This window comes from Octodon degus, unplaced genomic scaffold, assembly GCF_000260255.1.
Source record: "Octodon degus isolate 3935 unplaced genomic scaffold, OctDeg1.0 scaffold00116, whole genome shotgun sequence".
NCBI classification, from domain to species: Eukaryota; Metazoa; Chordata; class Mammalia; order Rodentia; family Octodontidae; genus Octodon; species Octodon degus.
In genome coordinates, this window is record NW_004524692.1 from 1,984,225 (window position 1) to 2,002,255 (window position 18,031).

The 18,031-nt window shown below is 43.2% G+C and overlaps 1 protein-coding gene across 5 annotated transcripts in view; it reads right to left on the bottom strand.

Moving 5' to 3' along the window:
* Pbx1 (PBX homeobox 1) overlaps positions 1-18,031 on the bottom strand; it is a 323,692-nt gene that overhangs the window by 191,906 nt on the left and 113,755 nt on the right. The gene's annotated exons all lie outside the window — the stretch shown is intronic.

The window sequence follows — 18,031 nt, forward strand, 5'->3', positions numbered from 1 at the left end:
CATGTGGTGCTGGGGGATTGAACCGCGGTCCCTGATGCTTTTGCTAAGCTTGTTCTAAGTAGGTGCTTTAGACCACTGAGCCATCTCTCCAGCCCCCAAATAGGATCTTGTCTATGCGATTCCCGCAGGCAAGGAAGGACTGGTTGCTAATACTTCATTTCTTCTCTAGTTCAATTCCAAATATCACAAAGCACCTAAATTACTGAGGCAAAGATCAGTTCTGCTTTTATAATATACTTAAGTGGAGGAAGTAGTGTTGGTGGGGGAGGTAAGGCCCATAATCAGGCTAAGTGACATTATTTCATTATTTTAAATGATCATATTTCATAACTGCTTTTCACAGTACTTCTTGACACCCTAATCTTTCTATTTGGATGACACAAGACAAAAGTGACCTCATGACATCAAATGGCTCATGGTGAACCCTAGGGAAGGAATGAGCTTTTTATATAATTTCTTTTTCACAGATTAACATTGAAAACTCCTATGTATAAAAAAAAAAAAGCATTGATGGGAAAATATGTAGGTGAGCCCAACCCTTTCAGTCACAGATTTGTAGTTTAGTGAAGACAGAAAGGCATAGGAACAAATGGCTAAAATTAGAGTTGAATAAAAGGTTTAAAAGGATAAAATAAGTGCTAGTCAAGGCTTCGTGTATTTTGTCCTGGGATCACGGGCTTTCACAGAGGAGGCAGCCCAGGGGAGGCAGCTGTGCTTTCCGTTGCCCTGAGTGAGGTCCACTTCTTACAGAATCCAAATTAATAAATGGATTCCATGATTTAGTGACCCTCGACTCACACCCTTCCTTCAGCCTTCACGTCTAGATAGTCATGGGGCTCTGTTAATCTTTCTTGCAACGAGCTCTCGCAAACAGTCTGATCCTGGACTATCATGCTCCTTCCCAGACTGCAGAACCTTTTGTCTTCTGTCTGAAATCCTCCTCTTTCAATCTCTCTCCATAGTAGCATACTCTGCACATTTTAATAGGCTAAAATTCCTTTTTCAATTTAATTTTTTTAAACATGATAGCTAGTGAGTTAGTGCAGGCTGGTTTTGAACTCATTTTGTAGCCCAGAGTAGTCTTGAATTCATGAAAGTACTTCTGCCTCAGTCCGTGAGTGACAGAATTATAGATATGCACTGTCTCAGCAGATTAAATGTTCTTGGGCTGGTGAGATGGCTCAGTGGTCTAAAGCACCTACTTGGAACAAGCTTGGCAAAACACAGGGACCGCGACCGCTGTTCAATCCCCAGCACCACATGCCAGCCAGCCCCGCCCCCTGGTGGGCTGAGCTGGCCCCACACACACACACACACACACACACACACACACACACACACAAATAAATAAATAAATAAAAATTTTTTTTAAAAAATTAAATGTCCTTATATCTGCAGCACACATCATGTGTTCTGAGTACCCATGGAGCTTCTGTTTATTAGGAGTCAAAACTTCACATATAGATATTCAATGGCAACCAGTTGGGCCTCGCTTTACCTGTTATTGTTCATATTTTCTACTACACATCTTCCAACTTGATCGAAGGCACCATTTCACAGGGCAGTCCTCCCAACAGGCCATTAGTATGAAAACTGAGGTGCACGTAAGTTTTATGTAGCATGTTGGGGGCTACAGACCCATCGAGGATGAGTTACAACCAGCTGGGCCAGCTCTATGCTGGGCCTTTGCAGGGCTCTCCGTTTAGTTCTCCAAGTTACATGGTACTAAAGATGCTGCTTCTGGAGAATGTTAGGAACAGTGGATGAGATGTCAGAGCACACAGATTTAGGTCTTCTACGAAACTGGGAGAGGAGCAGAAAAAGGCAGTAACTAAATCATGCTTCCTAGATGGATAGGAAAACAAACATAACAGAAAATAATTTACCTGATGTAAATTACGGTGAAAGAATATACAAAGCAAAGTGAATGAAAGGGGGTAAGGAATATGCAAGACTAGGTCAGGGGACAGCTGAGCAAGCACCTCAGGCCTCTGTGAGGACCTCAATAGCTTAGAGTAGTTTTTTATGGAAACGACAGGCATGGGGAATTTCCAACAGAAGAGACAATCTTCAAAGGTATAAGGACAATGTTATATGAAAGAACAGAAGGTTCTCATTCCCCTTAACAAAAGTATAAGGAGAAGACGGCAAGTTTTAGGCACTGCAGGGAATTCAGCATGTATAATCTATTATGAGAACAAACTGCTGAAAAAAAAGAGGATTAGTGAGGCGGGAAAGAGCCCAAGGTTAGTGCAGGCTGTGCCAGGCGCAGGCCTGGCCCTGCAGACTTCAACCTGTGGCTGTGTAACAGGCATGCACAGGGATGAGCAGCCTAATAGCGTACTTTACAGGGCGGGCTCGCAGAGATGCGTACTCTCAGCAGGCTACAATGCAACTCTTTCTCTTCCACTCAAGAACACATAGGGGAATTCAGGAGAGTGAAAGTGACATTTTATGGCAATAATTTGAATTAGTTTAAAATTTTAAATAATTTGCAAACCTCAGGTCTTGGACTGTTATTAATATCAAAATTACTTGTGACACACTTCACCACTGATCATGGCACCACAGCTTGAGTTTCAGGGATGCAGCTTTTGACATCATGGCTGCCAGTGAATAATTCTGAATGAGGGGGATGCAAGCAGGTTTGCATATTAGGAATAACCTGAAGGGTCCCAGAGCAGATGGAACGCTTGAAGTCAGGGGCAGCGATACCAGGGAAGGGTTCAGTGTAGCTGCTCTGGTAAAAGACAGGGGCTTCTGACCTGCTTCTGTGGCAGGTAAGGAGAAGATGAGTCAGGGGTCAGGATGGATTTATGTTTGTTGCCTCGGGCTGGGCACTGAGCCTGGCAGAAAGCCTTCTGTAAATGCTTGTAGGTGAATCAATACAAATTGGTTAATTATTGATGGAGATTAGGGAGGCAACATAGAAAAAGATTAAAGGTCTGATGCGAAGATAATGTTTCTGGATGGGGCAGATGAGAATGAAGAAGCCTGATATGGATGGGTGAGACTAAGCAGGTCTGCTTTGGATCTGCAGAACCTGAAGATCTGCTGAACATGGATGAAGAGTGAGATGTCTGTGGGCAGATTTACGCACAGATTCAAAGCTCACAAAAAATGATCTGGGCTGAAAAGACAGATTTTAATGCACCATGTGCTCAATATACAGCTACTTGATACTCGCTTTGGTGCAGACATTGAAGGTATGTGAATGCTGGACAGCCTCTTTGTGAAGGGTTAGAGAAGAGCTCCCACTAAAGATCACTGAGAAGACCATCTAAAAAGCTATAAAGCAACCTAGGAGAATATGGAGATCAAAACACACAAGTTATAGGAAGGTTGTCAGGATCAAATGCAGGAAGCATTCAGAGCAAGGGTTGGATTTGACAAGAGGGAGATTTCGAGATCTGAAGAGGCACAAGTCTGACCTCAGCACAAACACAGCTTTCTAGGAGTTAGCTGAAGGAGGCAAGAGACCTTAGCACCAAGTTTCATGGAAACAGGATCTAGGTCAAAATTAGAGAAGGTGGAGTCGAAAGTTCCAGATAAAAACAAACTAGGACATGGATCATGAAAGCACTGGACTGAGAGACCACTGTCCTGCTCATCTTGGGGGCAAATATGGGTATAAAGTACCTATGGTTGGGTGGGGAAGATAGCTCGGAGGCATAAGCGCTTGCTTAGAGAGCACAAAGTCCCAGGTTCAGCCCTGGTATGCATGCTGTGCTGGCCCTGGAACCATGTGTAATGGCAAATGCATATAATCCCAAAACTACAGAGGCTGAGAAAGGAGGATCACTATGAGCCTGAACTGTGTAGTGAGACCCTGTATCAAAAAAAGATTTTTTTAAAAATACCTATGATTAATGGCACTTTACTAAAAGTCAGGTATCTTGGCATTCAGAGCAATAGAAGGTCTTCCCGGAGGGTATAGACAGATCTGTCCCAGTGAGGGAAAGTCTTTGGCATGAACTACTTGGGCCTAGGGAGCAAATGTGTGTGAAAGTTGCAGAGAGAGGAACAGATATAATACAGGAGAACACACTAGAACAACCAACAGCACAGCTCTGCCAAGTGAGGCAGCCCCAGCAAGAGGCCCAGGGACGATGGTGGGAAGTGTGGGGAGGAGCAAGAGGGAGGAGCTTTCAGGCAGCCCATGGAGTGTAAACGTCCATGGAGCAATGGGGGACACCTACCGGAAGCATGCTAAAGGGAGTGTGGGGGTCACAGGTTGCATTCAAGACCATACACAGGCTGCCCTAAGTTTAGGACCAATAACTTTCGGCATTCCTGGGTATTGCAGTTATGACAGCAGCTCCCTGCTCCTTAGTAAGTACCCAGGGTACAGGAGCCCACCCTAAGGGCCAGGGAAATGTGACCCATCTTACAGCGCCTCCCTTCTACAACAGCAAGCAGGAAAGAGCAGGGCTGGTTGAGAGAGGGCACCTCTTCTAACTCTGCTCTACCGGTGTTGGTGGCTTAAGTCTGATTTGCTATGGTGGCTTCAGATGACTGCTTCTCTTGTGCAGGCTTCCAGCACATAAGCAAAGACCCTGAACACACAGGTACAAACCCTACTTCGAGGTTCGCACAGACACGCTAAGCTCACAGAAGCCACACACTGAGACAGAAAGAACCCAACTCAGATTCAGTCTTTACTCTACAAACTACCAGCTCTGTGGCCTTAGGTGAGTGCCTTAAACCTTCTGAGGATTTATTTCCTTATGTGAAATTAGACTGGGATAAAGATGCTCCCCTCCTCTAGCAAGGAGCTATGAAGATTAGATAAGCTAATGCTCCTGAAGGCATTTGTATTTTAATATTATTTTTCAGTAGCTAATATATTTACAGCATAAACATATATTTATAATAAATCCATTATGATTACCATATACAGCCCAGTCTTGCCCCCACCCTTCTTCCCATTCACCTAATTCCCACTCTCACACCTGGCCTCTACAGATAACCGCTTTTGTTCATTCCTTGTTTATCTTTTCAGTCTCTTGAAAGGGTGATTTTAAGTGTAAAGTGTGTTATCGCCACTGCAATGCTGAAAGTAGGAGGGCAGGGGTGGACAGTGGCCAGTGGTTGTGTTATCTGTAAAGGGCCCCATTTCCTCCATGAGAACCTGCCCTCCTATCACCCCACTTACTCATGCATTGAGCCAGTGTTTAATTCAAGGCAAGGTGTAATAGAGGAGATCAAGATACATCTATGGCCCTGCTGAGTTCAGGCCATCCACACTCTCACCACCCTCGCCTTCCTGACACTCGTTTTGGCCCAGGTATGAGCTACCTCTGGCCCACTGCTGCTCACATGCTGGTACTTCCCACAGGACAATGAGCAGAACACAAACAAATTCACAGAGCAGATGCTCAGACATGCCCCCTGGAGCTGCTGGTGGACAGACAGTCCCACTAGATCATGTTGCACTTGTCCATCAGCAATTTTGGGTCCAGCATGGTTTCTACCAGTCACAGAGAAAACACACGCTCTCTGCCCTCTACTGAAGCCATGAAGAAGATACTGCAAAGACGACACGCCAGCCCAAGGAAGATGTGTCACACAGTGTGGTGCAGTGGGACTGGTAAAAGCAGGTCTGTGGGCTCTTGTGTGGCAAGCAGAGGTGGCAGTACAGGAAGGACAAAGGAAGAGAGGTTGGCACACCTTATGTCCCACAGCAGTCTAGCAAGGAGGGAAAATACTCACCAGAAGGTGTGACAGGCCAGCTATTCCCAAGCATGGCCTGTTGTGTACCCTGCTTCTAGGATCTGTTAGCTTTTCAGCCCTTCACAACACACATTTGAGCTGTCCTTCAGAATCTCCCACTCCCTTAAAGGATCTTCTTCCTGTGGCCATGAAGCAGCTTTGTGACCTCCAGCTCTAGTGTGATGCTGTCTCTCTATCTCCAAGTGCTTCTCCTGTACAGTGGGGTTGAAGTTCCCCGTTCTGCCAGCACCCCGATACTACGGAGCACCAGGTGTGTCAGCACACCTGCAATACACATGCACTCGAAAATCCAACCACTACTGCAATTAGACTATGTATCAGATCTACACTTTGTTAAAAATAAAATGTGCCTTTTAAATGAAGCACCTTCAAGATAAAATACCCTGGATTTACCTCACAACTCTAATAAAACCTTTATGGCCTTTTCCTAGCAGAATAGATAACTTTTTTCCAAAAGGAGGGGAAAAACTGTATGATTTTAAAGGTTTGCTCCCAATGCAAGCAGAGGCTTTTCTATTTCTTCTCCCCAGATCCTTTCATGTCTGTCTGTCTGTCTGTCCGTCTGTCCGACCGTCCGTCCATCCATCCATCCATCCATCCATCCATCCATCCATCCATCCATCCATCCGTCTCCTATGCTTCTCCCCACCCCCAAACCACAGACCCCACCCTCTCCAAGCCCAGAACGCATCCAATGTGGCAGAGATGCTAACCAGTAATGAAAACCTGCGGCCCGCAGACATCGAGCACGAGTGCACAGAGGGGAGGCCAAGGAGGAGCCGGTCAGGATGCATGTAATCAGAAGGGTTATCTAATGCTAGTTTCATTCTAATTGAGTCAGTACCATATGTCACCCTGCAATAACATCGCAAGCAGCATGCAACTGAATACATATTTAATTCACATAATGGGTACAGCAGTAGAAGTAATCAAGGCAGTTTGCCATAAGCCATAAAGAAATGTAGCTTGTTCCTATCAAGAAACATTTGGCACTTAGGGAGAGAACTGTATCACCAGAGAGAGGAGCTACATTACTGCACATGCTCGAGGGAGGGGAGGACGCTGGGCAGGAGGGCCACGGGGAGAGAGCATGCGGACAGGGAGGAAGGACTGGAAGGATGAAAACACCAGAGAGACTCCGGCCAGCACATCGATTCACTGCGGATGAAAATCAATGAAGGAATATCGTCAGTGGATCGTTGGCCATCTCAATATAATTAACAGTAATGGATTTATTGGCAGAAGTGTAATGATTTCATGTTAAATGAGCCCCAGAATTTCCTGTGCTGTCCTGGGTCCTTGCCACTCCCTCTTGGCCCAACCCATGTCCTAGGAAATGGATTTAGCCATGGAAGGTTAAAAAAGACTTTTTTCGCCATCTTTTCATCTGGATTGGCATCTGACAGAAATCTGCTCACCTATTCCCTTCATTTCCTCCCTTGAGGAGATGATTAATATGGCTGGGCAATGCTCATCAATATCTTTGGACAGATCAACTGGAGTTTTCATTAAACCCATATTAATGTCCTAGATACACAGCTGTGGACAGGTTATTCTTAAAAAAAAAAACAAAACAATGTATAAATGAAAAGAAGAAAAAGAATTGAAATAAAAAATAAATAAAATAAAGCTCTACCTCAGTTAGCTATTTGCCTGGAATTAAAAGGAAACTCGGCCTGTTCCCTCATTAGAGCTTTTCCACCAACATGTTTTGATGTATATTTCATGAGGATAAACAAACATTCATTTCACTTTGGGAAGGTGTTTGCTGTAATGTATTGTCAGCGTACCCAGCAATGAGGGGACATTAATTTCAATTCTGGTGTTTAAACACTTTGGCGAGTCCCAATTACTCATTCCCCAGCTCAATATCAGGAGCCCTGGAGGAAGGTCGCTGGCTCTCTGTGTGGCCCACCAAGCCAAAGAGAGGCTGGCTCGGCCCTCCCGTGCGGAGGACAGCAGGCACAGGTAAGACAGGGCTCTCACCTTCAGTCCCCTGGTCAGATGGTGACAGGAAGGGCTGCTGCACAAAGCCCCACCCTCACATCACAGCAATCTGTATGAGGGGCTGTGTACAAACAAGAGTTCAAAATGCTGAATCTTATTTTTATTTTGGTCCACATCCCAAGATTTCAACCCTGTCATGGAAAAGAGCAAAGTGTGGGAAAGACTTCCCAGAGCGGGAAATGAGAGCCAGGATAAGAGGATGGAGATGAGGTTGGGGTCCTCCGTGTCATGAGCCATTGGTGAAGAGCTTATACACGGATATGTGTGAGATCTTGGCCACACTGGAGAGCTTTGGTGGCCATTTCCAGAGCCCCAACACACACACACACACACACACACACACACACACACACACACACAGAGCTCATTACAAATGTAGACTGCAGCCTCTCCACCTCGCAGAAGATCCAGAACAGAGATCCCATATATCACATGAAAAAACATAGACATGCTTTGTAAAGCTGGAGAAATAAGAAAACTCCCATGATTATTATTTACCTACAGCTCCACTTTTGATGGCACCTGCAACTGAAATAAAAATATTTTTAAGCAATACTCCAAACGTCTTTTATCAATCTATTATTGATCTCTGTACACATAAATACACTGCTGAATGTCTTTACCTGCCAAAGTAGCCAGCAGATGCTTGGCCAAACTCAGGAATTCTCTTTAACGACATGAGGAACCACATGAATAAGGATTTCTAAGTTAAAAATAAATTGTCTGAGGGTGTTTCAAGCATACAGCCCTACAGTACAAGAAATCAAGCTGGAAAGACAACTTGAGACGTATGGGCCTTGAAACGAGGGATAAAGAATTAAGAGAAGGTCCAGAAAAAGGTCTTTATCACCAAGATTAGTCCCCTCAGAACACCATGCTGGTCCCAAAGTGGAAGATCCCAGGGCCCATCCGTGAGTTTGGCAATATGACATACAGGGTTCAAACAGGGCACAGCTAAGGAGAAGTAATAGATCTGAAAAACATGCCAACACCACAAAGAAAAATATACCTGAGTTTTCTTAAAGTTACTTCTTCCTCAAGTGAGTGCTGAGGTCACAGTTTCTTAAAACTACCTCAGAGCTCAGGGCCAGACTCAAACGCTGGTCACGGTTGGTTCCTGTACTGCCATTCCAACCCAACCTACACTTCCAAGGAGACATATTAAGATACTCTTCAAGCTTGCACCTATTTTGGCTTCACCTAGACGTATACTGAGAATCCTGCACTACACAAGCTAGGCTGGTGTGTGCCACACAACAGGGCTGGTGGGCTGCTGGCTCAAAGACAAATCCTTCAGTACCAAGAGGTTAACAGCTATGCCTTAACCTTTGTCCCAAGCTCCAAGTACTTCTTGCCTGTCTGCCCCAGTCCCTCCTCTGTACTCCCCATGGCTCCAGCAGCTGGCATGCTAATTCTTCCACAAAGATGGCAGTCTTGAAGAGTTTGCTTGCGGAGCTATGACTGCTGTCCACCGAGTGGCGGGTGCCCATCTAGTTCCTGTGACATAGTTTCAACACCATGCCTACATCCAGAGTTAGGAAAAGTTAACCCAGTTCGTGTTTGCTAAGCAAGCATTTCCAAGGCTGAGGATCTACATGATCTGTCCCTAGAAGCCCAGGGAAATCAAATGATAGACATGGAAAAGAGACCCTGGATGGAGAAAGATGAAAGGGAAGAGATGAAAGTAACAAAGGATTAAAGGAGATGCAATGGGTAATGTAGCATTTTCCCAAGATGATTATAGTCATGTGTTGCAAACGTATACCATATAAATCATGAAGAAGACACTGAATTGTAACCTTCTCTCTCCATTGGTTCATCTACCTCTTCTGCATCTGTCATTGTTCTTACTCACCTGATTCCCATCACACAGGCCATGGAGATTGTGACAAAGCCCACAAATGGTAGGCACGATCAAAAAATTTGTGAATGAGTCAAATTTTTAATTCATTAAAATAAAAACATTGAAATTATTCTCCCTCTAAATAGTTGCCCTTGTTTCAAATCCACCTACCCCATCACTCTGGCACCTTTCTGAAGCACTCCTGTGAGTCCTCTTTCAAGAGTATCATTCTGTCCTGGACTGATGCAAACTGTTTCCCTTTCAAAGGTCATTTTGACTTTGGGAAAGAGTCAAAAGTCACCTGAACAAGATTTGGTGAATACAGTGAGTGAAGACACATTATAATATTCTTCTGAGCCTCCGTTTCTACTGGATGGCCCTTAGCAGCAGCACGCATAGGGGTTTTGATCATGCCTCCTAAAGACACTAATTAAAGAGGATTTCCAGAACTGCTTCAGCAAGTGGTGAGCCCGATGGGATAAGTGTGTCCAAAGTGGTGGAGATGATTTGGAGGGAGATTAGTGGCAATGTGTCTTTCACTGCAGTAACTGTCTTTTCTTTTCTTTTTTCTTTTAAATGTATTTGGTACAGGGTCTCCTTACACAGCTTGGACTCGTACTGATTGATCCTCCTCTTTTCAGCCTCCCCAGTGCTGAGATTAAGGCCTGTGCCACCATTCTCAGTTTCAGAGGCCTCAGTGAGCTCGGGGGCAGGGCAGGCACAGCATGTGGTGCAGGAGATCAAACCCAGATCCCTTCACTTGCCTAAATAGGTGTCTGTCCCACTGAGCTATCTTAAGAATTCTACTTTTTAAAATTTTAAGTATTTGATACAGAGTCTCACTACGCAGCTCAGACTCATAGTGATCCTCTTCTTTCAGCCCACACAGCTCAGCAGTTACAGATGTGTGCTACCACGCCTGGTCTTGGTGGCTGGTTCAGTGCACTGGTGTGGGGCTGGCACAGCATACAGTACTGGGGAATCAGACCACGGTCCTTTCACTTGCCTAAGCAGGCTCTCGGACTGCTGAGCTATCTCCATGGCCCTAATAATTTTCTTCTGAAATTTAAACATTTGTTGTGCATAGTGTGGTATCTCTTGTAGATCTCTAGCAGAGTAGAAAAACTGGTCACTGTGACTGAGTGGATATCCCAGAAGTCCATGCGTTGGAACATTCATTCCAACATTTATGAGGTGCGGAGCCAGGGGCAGACTTTCGGTCTGGAGTGGACCGTCATGAAGGGACTAGCGGCTGCTGTGCAAGCGTGACTAGCTGCAGCAGGAGATGAGGCGCTTTTCTTCTCCTGTGTGCGCCCAGCTTCCTTTCCACCCCTCGCCCATGTTATTATGGAGTAGCAAGGCCTCCCCAGCTGCTCCCACCCCGTATTGGGGTTTTCAAGTTTCCACCTCCATAAGCCAAAATGAAACTCTGTAAATTACCCAGTCTCAGATATTCTGATATTATAGCAGTGAAGACAAAGTCCCTGGGACATGTCACAATGTGTTCCAGGGGATCTAACCCGTTCATCTAAAAAATATACGATGGCAAATCACCATAACAATAAAAAGCATCGCTTCGTGAGCACCTACCCAGTGTTAGAGCTTTGTATTCACTCTCTCATCCTGAAAGGATGCAATCGCTCAGGAGTGAACACGTGACATTCTGGAGATACTAAGCAATGCACTGATGACCTCCTTGGTAAGTGGCTGGAGAGGATTGGAATTCAGGTCTGACTGACTCTGAAGTCGAGGGCTCCCCTCAGGATGATGCTTCTCTCTAAAGCAGTCCCCAGGGTGGGTACACAGAAGGCTGCAAGAAAGCGCCAGCCTGTGCTTCTCTCCAGCAGATCTCAGATCTCCCTGGAGAGAAGAGGGCAGCTCCCATCAACAGAACGCGAGCAGCGAGGTAGCCTTGCAGCTCTGAGCGCCTGCCCGGGTTACGCGGCTCTCACTGTTGGTGGGACTTTGGAAAACTTACATAAGCCCCAGTTTTACCATCGGAAATGCTAAGATCCTGCTTATCTTCACCGAATGGTTGCCGTACTAAAGAAAATGTTTCCTAAGGCCTTCCTTTGTAAGGAGTAGCTGTTCAAGGAGTCTGAACCCCCCTGGTGGCCAGACAACCCTCCCATTTGTAAGAGAAACAAAAACATTTGCAAACTGCTTCACAGCTCAAAAGGCAGGAAGGAGCCTAGATCTGGGATGGGACAGGGGACTACTGGCTTTAGCAGAGGGTAGATGCATTCCTTCTCCCCAGGAAGCATGAAAGTGCCACTAATTTGTAAGTGAGATGAACCCATTCTACCTAGGACATGGTGACAAGCTGTTGCTGTGCTATTTTTGTGAGCTGCAAGTACATTTTGCATGAAAACAGAATTAAAAATAAAAACTATTGTTGCAGAGACAAACAGGGAAAGCCACTGCCACCTGAGTTGCTGTGACCGTGGGAAGCCTTCGGGAAGTTGGTGGCAGAAAAGCGTGACCAAAACTGCAGCCCTGTGCTGAGCTTTTGCATTATTTGGCATCTCTCCCCAGCAGAGCTAGAATTCTGGATTCAGAAATAGCTCCCAGTTTGGGTTCTACCACCAAAGGCCCTATAGCCCTGCAGAAATTGTTAATCTCAGTTTCCTGATTGCTTCAGTAACCCATGCCTAATTCCCAAGTTTGTGGTGAGGATTAAGTAAGGTATTCTGTCTACAAGTGATTTTTTTTTTTTTTTTTTTTGCTTTTAAGTTTAATGCACGGAACAAGGGGTTCTTCAATGTAAAATGCTGTATTAAGTTGATATACTTTCTATATTACGAATATATTATTTCTATATTATTAGCTATAAAATGCTGTATTAAACTGATATACTTTCTATAATATTAATGTTATGAATATGAGTACAGATAAAAGATAAATATGGTCTGTAAGTACATGTATATGGGGAAAAGACATGTCATCACTAACTACAGTGCCCTTACTTCTTTTTGGCAATATAAGAAATTGCCCAGAAGCTCACAGGGAAAAATATCCCCTCTCTACCTTTTCAAGTGATCCCTTCAAGCATGGAGTGATAATTCTTTTTTTACACTTACTATCTGAAGGAAGTAACATCTACCTGCATTTTTATATCTACAGCAAGATAGGTCACCTGGGCCCACAAATCTAGGACACTTAGAGGACTACCTAATAAAGTCTTCACAGGTGGGGGAGCCAGAGAAATCTCCTATTCTGTCTTGGCCACGTAGTATTCTTATTGACATTATTAGTGCATTCTGACTTCTAACATTTTCGAGGCATTTCTCAAACCTGCTTCTCAAAACTACACAGATTTCCTATTTTCTCTCAACTTTTTTCTGAAAAGTATAAAGAAAGCATAAGAAACTTCAAAGACTAGACAGTTCTTTTATTTCTTCAAAGCTCTCACAAGGTTTCAAGAAGCAGGGACAACATGACAACAGTGCTACTTGCCAGAGGTAGGTGAGATCGGTCTACAGATCTACCAGTCCGAGCAATGTGCCTGAGCTGGAAGAGTTGAAAGGATACTCATAGAGCTATCTTAATATGTTATTAAATATATTATTTCTATATTATTAGCTACAAAATGCTGTATTAAACTGATATACTTTCCATAATATTAGAAAGCATTAGATATTCTATGCATAAATAACAGTACAGATATTAAGTACAGATGTTAAAACGATCCCTCATCAATACTAAAGGAAAAGGAGTCGAGGACAGGTTGTAACCCTGTGGTCCCAGTACTTCACAGCCACGGCCTCCAGACTATCTAGGGACCCAGGAGAGGCAGCAGACTCTGCACTTTCATGCCTGTGCACACTGGTCTGCTTGCTCAGCCACTGATCTCCATCAGCAGCCTAGAGAGGGAGGTTGCAATGGAATAGTAGGATAAAAACCAGGACAGAGTAGGGGGAATAGTTCAGTGGCACAGGGCTGGTCTGGCAAATGCATGGGCCCAAGTTTGATTCCCATTACCAATAAATAAAATTTAAAGAATCTGGATAGAACCTGGATTATCCTTAGGACACATGATCATCTAAGTTTTCCAGGGAAAGTTGATGGCTCACAAAAATTCCAACAATTAAATGACTAACAATCATCTTTCCTAAAGATAAAAGTTCCTTGAGGTCAAGCTTTCTTGTCTCATTCTATATATTGACATTGCCCAAGAACAGGGGCTAGCATCTAGTATATGCTTAATTATCATGCATTGAGAAGATAGATGAATGTGGATAGGTAGATGGAAAAATGAAGGGAAGGGTTAACAAGTCCTTCCTTTGGGTGCGGAGAAACTGGACAAAAATGACACTTAGGCAGGCAAGCTGTCCCATGCCTATCATTCTAGCTGCATACAAGGCTGAAGCAAGAGTGTTCATTGAATTCCAGGAATATAAGGCCACCTGGGACATTATAAAAAGAACAGTTCTCAGAAAGCTAAATATGGAAACAACCAAACAAAATAAAACAACACAAAATATTACAGTTGTTTATGGATACATCCAAAGAAAAGTGGGTGATTCCCAAACCCAACTTAGGTGCCTATTCCCTTAACCAATTCGGAATGATCAGAAGGAATGAGTGATAGGTTAGAAAGTATGTGAAAAGTGCCTGGAAGATAGCTCCACAGTCTAAGTGCCTGCCTGGCAAGCACAAGGACCCCAGTCTGATCCCCAGTACTGCATGCTGTGTTGGCCCTCTGCTGTGCCAGCCACCAAAACTGGACGTGTTGGTACATGCCTGTAATCCCAGAACCAGGGAGGCTGAGACAGGAGGATCACTAAAAGTCTAAACTGTATAGGGAGACCCTGTACCAAAAAATAAATAAATAAATAAATAAATAAATAAATAAATAAATAAATGCTTTTAAAGAAGAAAATATGCTAACAGAGAAGTAGGATTGGACTGGCCAGATAGCTCAGCAGACTAAGTGCCTGCTTAGGCAAGCATAAGGACTGGGGCTTGATCCTTGGCAACACATGCTGTACCAGCCCCACCTAGGGGGTGCTGAGCACAGTCCGGGCATGGTGGTGCAGGCCTGTAATCTCAGTGCTGGGGAGGATGAAAACAGGAGGATCACTAGGAGTCTGGGTTATGTAGGACCTTGCACCAAACATATAAATTAAGAAATTTTTAAAAAGCCAGATTATTTCACTCTAATTCTCCTTCTGCCTCAGGTCTATATAATTTTTGTTATATGATATCTGCTTTAAAAATTATTACATGGATAAAACTAGAGACCACACTCATAAGTAAAATAAATCAGACCTGCATGTCTAAATACCATATTGTCTCCCCAGTGGAACAACCTGAAAGAGTAAATAAAATCTGAAATATACAATGGATACTGTGAAAGGGAAAGAATCTGTTCAAAGGGAAGGAATAACCTGGATGAGGGAAAGGAGGAAAGAAAGGAGGGAGGGCAAAATATATGTGTATATACACAGGATAACTTGAACAATTATATAGCTGATTTCTACTGAATGTTAATGATTCTTTTATTTACCAATTTTTTGAACAATTTTGTACATTTATATCTAGAAATCTGAACAACTAATTTGAAGGCAACAATATGTAACAATGTAACATAGCAACCATGGTTGAATTCCTATCATTTTGTTTAGAGAAATTCTGTATTGTTTCTAATGTTTCTCTCTCTCTCTCTCTCTCTCTCTCTCTCTCTCTCTCTCTCTCTCTCTCTCTTTACTATTTTTGGGCACTTTTTAAAAAAATTAGTAAATTTTTAAAGTACAATTATGTCATCACTATATGTAAGTGATTTTTTTTTCACAAGACACTAACATGTTCTATTAAGCATGCACATATATGCTTTGAAAAGATGCGGAGGTGCTATTTTGCTTGTTTGCATTTTTAAATATTCTCTCTGAACTCTTCTGCTATTACTTTATTTACTAGCTTTCTTTATTTCTGGGTAACTGCTGTCACTAATAAAGATAAAGACAAATCTGAGTTCCCCACGAGATAAGATCAAAGCACTGAGAACCGCAGAGTTACAATGACTATCTTTGCTCTTGCAGTACTTTCTGCACTAGAGTCTTCATTTTCTTTCTATGGCGTGGTCTAGGACAAAACTCAACAGGCTGATGCAGTGTCCTCCCCACAGGCATGCAGGCTGGACAGGCTTCGGCAATGTGCCTTTGAATAGCAGCTTTCATTAACCTGAAAGTTGCTATATTAAACCATCAAGAGTCAAAAGATTTAAAATGCTGATTTGGTTTTCAAATTCCTTTTTCCCCCAACATCCTTTTCAAGTGTTCATTTCTTCATGATCAAAAATATATACTTATGTTTACCCATGCACACAGTTTCGTTTCCTATTACCTCAACACAAGGAGAAAAAAAAAAAAAAACTAACAAAACAACAAAATGAAACCAGCCTTGGTTTCCTAGTTCTTGGGCTATGATTCATATTACAAGGAAAAGACTTTGTTGGTTTTTTTAAATGCTAAGTTCATGCATAATAGGTGCTCTATAAGTGTCAGTAGAATTACAAACTAAGAATAAGAAAGATACAAATAGTATACAGGAACACAAGGGAAGAGAGGATGGAGAGATTTTTAAAAATTGTCTTCAGACACTTGAGTGGCCTTTGCGTGGAAGTTCAATGGTTTTGCTACACTCTGTCCAAAGGGAGGCTTCAGACAGATACAGAGAAAGTTTCACGGAGGCAGGCTGAGTTCATCTTGAGAAAAAACAGCCTATATTGATGTATAGCTAACAGCTTTTTTTTATTAAATAATATCTTGACATTAAGATAGAAAAATGTAATATTCTGTGATCTTTCTACCCTGTAGTGGCAGAACCATGAGGTAAAAGTTTAAAATTCAGTCTCTTATGAATCTGTAATCCTAAAACTATGAATCTCTCCCTTTTCAGAGATCTCCAAAATGAGCCCATGAACTTGCTTTCTTAAAAGTAAAACAGCAAATGAATACACTAAATGTTCATTTCAGGATCTTCTAGCATATACTATTTTAAATAACTAATTTTTTGATTCTTATTATACACTATCTGGAAAGAGCTTCTCTTTCTTTTATTAAACCATTGAGGACCACCCTCCCAGCAGTGTGTAGGCAAAGGCCAGATTTCCACATGGCACGACCTAACAGCAGGCCTTGTCTCGCTGGGATGGAAGAGCCATTCAGCCACTTCCAGGGGTTGTTGGCATTTCCAGGGACACCACTCTGTGGGATTGAAGTCCTGAGCAGATTAATGGGCTAAAAACAGCAGCAGCATCTGCAGGAGTGTTGAGTCAGAAGATATCAAACTCCATCCCTTCATCGTCCAAGATAGGCTTGCCAGTGTACAGAGCCACTTACCTTGCAGGGGGGTAAATTTAGAACATAACTGCAAAACATGAGGTAATTTTGAATTTCATTTTTTAAACACTTAGAAAATGCAAATGAACACAACCTGGTTGTACTTTCTCTTAAAATACACTGTCTTCAATCCAAGGATCCTGCATTTTGATCCTTTTGTTGACCACCCTTTCATGCAGATTGGTGAGTTTATAACTAAAGAGGCCAGGAGGGGCCTGTCTACTTCTACGAGAAGCCCAGAGGATGGCACAGTGTGGCCCACTGCTGACTTGCAAAGGAACCTTGCCACTGAGGCATAGCTTTACTTATCTCTTCTTGAGGTCCCCAGTCTCCCCAGTAGCTGTCTACCTCTGCAGTGCCCCAGCAGCAGACTGTCTCATTAACTGCCTCAGTCCTCCCTAAGTGCAAATAAACAAAAAGCACAAACCTAGTTTGGCAAGGTTTTGTAGTCCTCCATCTCCCCTCCACCATCTCCTGCTGAATCATCCTTCCTCATTCATCAACAGAATAAAAAGGCATCAACCTGCTAGCCCAGCCCAGGAAGCAAATTATTTGATGTGGTTGTTAATTAGGAGTGTGAATGCCTATGTAACCTTTAGGGGGAGGATGAGTAGTGGGAGGAAAACCTACGCATGGTTTTTATATTTATTGGCAAGCCACTTCTCAGAGCATTGGTCTCAACACAAGAAGATACATGTAGAATTTGAACTTAGGTTTTCCCCATTCTGACTATGTAACGGCTGGTTTCTTTGCAGTCTCAAATAAGTCTAAGCTAAAATAATATTAAAGCTTCTCCTCCTCCCACCTCTAGATAGTTTTCCCCAGGAGCCAAGACCTTTTTAAAGGAAAAAGAAGTTATCCATAAAATTGCCCTGCAGACCCTGGATAGAGAAGGGCTTAGAGAACGGGGACCTTTAACTTTGATCTCCTTCATACTGGACTGGTAGTAGCAAACTTTCAGATAACAGTCTATCAGGGAAAAGCATCTTCTTTAATAAGGAATTTTTGAGAGAGAGACAGAGAAAGAGAGAAAGAGAGAGAGAGAGAGAGAGAGAGAGAGAGAGAGAGAGAGAGAGAGACAGAGAGAGAGACAGAGAGAGAGAGA